The sequence below is a fragment of the Lolium perenne genome, chromosome 7 (genome assembly GCF_019359855.2).
Source record: "Lolium perenne isolate Kyuss_39 chromosome 7, Kyuss_2.0, whole genome shotgun sequence".
In the NCBI taxonomy this organism is placed as follows: Eukaryota; Viridiplantae; Streptophyta; class Magnoliopsida; order Poales; family Poaceae; genus Lolium; species Lolium perenne.
Window position 1 is genome coordinate 173226054 of NC_067250.2, and position 6109 is coordinate 173232162.

A 6109-nucleotide genomic window follows, 5' to 3' on the forward strand; every position below is an offset into this window, starting at 1 on the left:
AGGGTCTAAGCTAGAGTGACTACTTTTGCTAGATCAACAAGACAAGCCGAAGGATAAGAATGAAACGCAATCACCTCACTTGCTTCTTGTCTTCAAGCATCCATTAGAATCGCATGCCAAGGAGATATGCATGACCGGAAATCAATCCATATGAGCCAATTCTCGATGCAACCCTCAGTGAAATGGTGAAATCAACCAAAATGTAATAAAATATCACCCATAATTCTCTTAAAATGTATATCATATTTTTTTGAATCTCTGACAATGATCTAAAACTTAAGTGCAAAGGGTTAGTTTGTGCGTAAAAGCTAAAGTGGCTACTTTTGCTGGATCAACAAAACAAGCCCAAGGATAAGAATGAAACAAAACCTCACTTGCTTCTTGACTTCAAGTATCCATTAGATATCACCGGCAATTCTCTTAAAATGTAGTGATACATCATGTCTTTTTTAGAGAACTTCCGACGATGACCCACAACTTAAGTGCAAAGGGTTAGTTTCTGCGTAAAAGCTAATTAATTATTAGGGGATCTTTACTGATACTAGTAAATTTACTATTTATTTACGGCTCGGTAAATTTTTAATTGTTACACCTTACATGTAGAAAATATGCTTTGAAAGTTACATAATGTCAAGATCCAACTAGGTCATGGCAGTGCCAAATGGAGCCTCCCTATCTCAATTTGGCCCAACAAGCTAAAATTTGAAAATTTCTTGCAGGTAAGGTTTATTACACTATGTAGTATGTTAGAACAAAATACTCGATCTTGCTCTCACAGGAAACTACACATCAAGTGCCATGTCAATTGCTACTATAGACACTCCATATGCCAGAAAAAGGAACCGAATTTACACTCACAAGTAACATGGGGTGCTAGAGAAGTGAAAAGCGTCACCAAATAATGTAACTAGCAAGTACATAGTACAGGGACAACAAGTGTACTCTACAATCAACACGCCCGCGTATAGAGATCACAAGCCTGTGACCCTAGACCAGTCCAAGTCCACCATCCAGTTATTTCTGTCCTACCTCCTTCTAAGTCAAGAACCCTAACTTAGGCTGGAACATGGTGGAAAGCAGATACATACCAGGCTGACCTACCAAAAGTCCATGGGCAGTTGTAACTGACAATGCATCAGTATCCTTCTGGATGGTGTCATCCATTTTGACCCTCAAGACCAACATATAAGAAATTGTTCCTTTTTGTCATGTCAATTCTTACGTGTGCAATCATACTAGACTTGTAATATCCTCCTCTTTGCATAAGTACGTGATCCTGGACGGCAGTGTTAAAATATTATATATGGAGCATGTAACTTTGTGTTTATGTTACTAGCTCATTGACCTTGTAAGGTTTATGCTCTTCCTTTTTTCATATGTATAAAATTGATCATTGCATTTTGGGGTGGTTGGTTTTAGAGTGGGTTCTTGTTGTGTTCTGCTAAGGTTTTTCTTTGATAAAGTACTCAGAGTATGAGATGATGTGCTGTAGGTTGAAGATAATAGGAAGTGAAATATTGCAATAAAAGCAATAGCGGAATAGTGAATTGATTTTAATTGTTTGGAGGCAGTAATCTGAATTTGTGGATCGGAGAACAGAATGAAGTGTGAACATTTACTTACTTGCTGGACAAATTCGTTGTTTTCAGAGTATTTATGATTCAGGCAAGTCGATTGTGTTCCAGTTGTGTCTGATAGGCTGATTTAGCTGGTTTTCTTTCGATTTTGCGTTTTTCAACTATGTACCGTAGAAGAATACCTCTTCTGAAAAGAAGATATGTATACAATTAGAAGCTATAAATTTCCAATTTCCTAGCACGAAGCAAATTTTTTTTAAAAAAATCAACGAACTATTCTACTAGTTGCACTTGCTAAAGCTGAGCCGCATGTTCAATTCTTCTGATCTCTAGGCATAGTACACTGCCTGTACTGTTTGATCAAGTAGCCTCATCACGTGGAAGCTTGAAGCATGCACACTTGTTCCGCATACCATATTGTCTGAACCCTCTATCTGGTCAGAGAGAAGCAGGTCTGGGCACTACACGGCACAGATGTACACTTTTGACCAAGTGTATGAAGTTGTTGGAGCTTCAGTGTGGCCATAGTATAGTACGTTACGAGTCTGTATCTTGCTAACAGAACAACAAGCAATGAAGAGAAGAGCCAATGGATTTTATACAGTATGCTCTCTGACGATGGCTCATATCGAAAGGTTGATGATCAAAATGATATCACATGTCTACTTGTCTAGTTCTACCCATAGCAGTAGATGTGATTTTTTTTCGAGAAATCATATGCTAATTTTGATCAAGAATGCAGTGGAATGAGTTGCTGTTGTTGTTATGGAAATGATATCGAAGATGCTGTTATAAAAGGATTGGCATCAGTAAGCAAAACAGAAAAGGAGCAAAAGCTTAGACAGTCGCAATTGTCTATCCAATTAATAGTCTAAGTTTGGGCGAAGAAAAATATAGCATGTCCAAACTTTTTTTTTTGACAGCAAGATTGTATGGACAACTTCGATTATGCGGATCCCAGAAGAAGTTAATAAGTTAGTAGGAAAGGATGCAGCATCACAACTCTGCCATTAGCCTCCAAGCAGACGCAGTTCACTTCTCATTTGAGTATCTGACACCATGGAGTAGACTCACCTAAACAACTTGCAAAAACAAGGGCATTTAGACCTTCATAAGACCCTCTGATTAATTAATCTAATTAACTAAGGCCTATGTGCCCTCTTGTTTAATTAACTTTCTTCGGGATAAGGTTGAGTTGACCACATTATTCAGGGATCTCAGGGCAGTAAGATAAGCTGTAGTGGCGTTGTTGGCTGATCAAGTAAGTACACTTGAAAGAGCTTTAATGCAATTAACTGTTTTGTTGTCCTATGAAGAACATTAGTTATATATCTCAAGCCTTTTGACTTATGTTTCCTCAATTATTAGTATTTCTTTATTAGTGGATTACAGGAGGAAATATAAGGAAATTGTGTGTCATGTCATTGCACCTGCGCGTGAACTGGCCATGACATAATCCTAGATTTCTTCCGTCCGAGTTTATTTTAAAATTAGGTGCTGTTGGAGGGAAGAGTAGTTCTATACGACCTTTAGTTTTGTTGGTCGTAAGATGAGCATTACAACATAAGGTTGTTGCAAATTAAGAGCCATAAATTTAGACGTAGTATATTCGCAACATAGCTGGTCCCAAGCTCGGGTAAAGGAGGAGGGTTGTGATAGGCTTGGCGAGCCAACGTAAAAAATCCAGCCACTCTTATGGAGATGAAACCCAAAAGATTTTCGTTGGGCTTAACCCTCTTAATGACGCGCCATATCGAAACCCGGGTGTGGTGTCAAATGGGCAAGGGCCGTGTCATCACCCCCTAGGTGGCGCGCCTTATCTTGATCTGGATACGGTGGCAAGTGAGCAAGGATCGGGTCGTCGCATCCTTAGTGGCGCGCTACATTGGCGTCCAGGTGTAGTGGAAAATGAGCAAGGGTCTTCGCATTTTACTCGACGAGTGCGAAGGGTGCCGCCTCCGCCGAGCTCTCGCAGGTGAGAGCTAGCCCGTCTTCCTCGTCGTCGTCCCTATCACCGCGCGGCGGAAGCGCCGACAGCGGCGGGCTGCACGAACTAGCGGGCAGCGCGTCGGCTTCCCCGTCGCGCGCCGGCCGGCGCGCGAACTTGCGCGGCCACATGCGGGCCCTCCGTTTCCAAGCTCCATCGGAGCGCCCCCGCCTCGCGCGGTCCGCCTCCGACCGCACACCCGGCGGACGCGACGGTGATCTTTCGCCGCCGATTCAGCCCCCTCCCCTACCGGCCCGTCGTGCACGTGCCATTGCGAAGGGAGGGGTGGTGGCGGGGGAGCGAAAAAGCCGAAGACGATGAAGAAATTTCTCGCTGGAGGTGGAGCGGAGACGCGGCGGGGGCGTAGGGTTTTGGAACCCAACTCACCCCCACGCCATGTATAAATACGGGGCGGCCGTCTAGTTTCTCGGGCCCCTGAACTCATTTTACGGGCCAAGCCGCGAGTTCGGGCTCCGTTCTGGGCCTCTTTTGGCCCAGACCCGTATTATCGCCGCGAGTTGCTCTAACGCAAGAAAAGTAAAGTGAGGTGAAGTGGAGTAAGATGAAGTAACTCAAGGGAGTTAGTGTTCTGGCAAATTGCTATTTCATATGTGTGGTCGTCACAATTAGTGTAGCACAATATAGTCTTTTTTGTGTTTCTTCTAGAGTGGAGTCATAGATAGGTGTAGCCATATACATGAGCAAATACACCACTAGTGATTGATCCCAAGGCCAATTAAGAGCAAGCAAGGGGTGGCCAACCACCGCTGTAAGTTTAAAGGTCCCCATAGTTATACCCCCGTTGATTAAACATGAATATCTCAAAATTGGGACATGATTTCTGTCAAGCTCCAGCCGTCCCTCCTCCTATCATCATGCAATGGTGACAACCTCATGCGTTCCCCAACATATGTGTGCACTCATATATCAGTACAAAATATCATCATAGAAGATAACAAATACTTATATGCAACCATCAAGAAATTATCTCACAATTGCCAAGAACAAGTCATTACTCAAACAAAGACATAGAGGTACAATACATCATGGGAAAACAATATATTGCCTCACGCATCATGTTTGCCAAGATATTAGAAAGGGTAGATGAAGATGGTGCTGAGGTTATTGAGGAAGGTGTTGATGATGACCACGCCGAAGGGGGTGGAGTCCACCAAAGGAGATTCCGGTAGCGGTTCCCCCTCCGATCTCCGTCAACAACAGCCTGCTTACTTTGTTTACGTGTTTTTATCTCCGCCGCATTTTCTTCGAGGAAACCATGCGGGGTCATATATAGGGGTTTTTAGGCCAAACAAAGTCCATGGGAGCAAGATTGAGGCTGATCGGACGGTCGAGGGGGAAACTAGACCCGGTGGCGCGCCCTAAGAGGGTGGGTGCAACACTGGGACTAGTTGCCATCCCCTTGAGCCGGCCTTGACTTCCATGTGTCCCACTTTAGCTCATTTTGTCTGTGTCGAAAATTTCGAAGCGTGGCCCCTGACCTTGCACTTTATCGAGTCCCGTAGCTCCTGGAAAGTCAAAAGTACTAATAGAAGGTGTTTTATGCCAGACAGAGTTAAAATCAGAGGAGAAGATATTGTTTAGGAAATCCCCGAAAACAATATAAAACATGGAAATAACATTATATAAGATGCAAATATGTGGGAATATGTGGCAATAAACTACAAAGTTCATGCATGCATGCATTTTGCATGCATCAACATCCCCAAGCTTAACCTATGCTCGTCCTCGAGCATGAAGGTGATAAAGCTAACATAGACTTTGGAGTTTGTTGCATTGCTTCTAAAACACCTGACAAGAACTTTGCTCTATGCATGCATAACAATTTAACATGACAAGTATTTGAAACATAGATTTATCAATGAATATCAAATCGTTAATAAAGATCCACTATGTTGGTGTTCTGTTGTTTATACATGGTGCAAGGGAGATAATATATGGCAACACTACTTGGGCATGATTAATTTATAGTAGAAACAAACAGATTTTTCACATCGCATTGATTGAATGATGAGTAAGATTTTTGAGACCTTTGATTCCTTCAGTTGTTGACTAATAATTCACCATGTTTGCATTGCAAACTAAATAATTGTGTGATGTCGCATCCTTCCAGTCCTTTAACCTTTAAACACCCATAGGAGACTCATACATGAGTAAGTGGCTAGTATCTTTAGTTGACCAAAGGGTGGAGTGGAAGTGGGATAGGTGCTGGCTTCTTAGCTCTAACACCTTATGTGAGTGGCTGTGAGCTTTTCTTAATCTCATTTGTGACATTCTTGATTTGCGTTCGGGCACTTCTTAGTTTTTGTCCTTTCTTTGGTGTTTTCATAATAGCTAACTCATCTGGTTCTTTCTCTTTCTTTTCTTCTTATTTTTTCGTTTTATTTGTAATTTTGTTTTTGTTCTCGGGTAGTGGCTCATTGGTTCAAAGGCTAGCAGAAGGCTAGTTGGTCAATTAAAGATACTATCAACTATCTTACATATGATTCAGCGATGAGGTTCACCATTTAAAATACTGGACCACCAC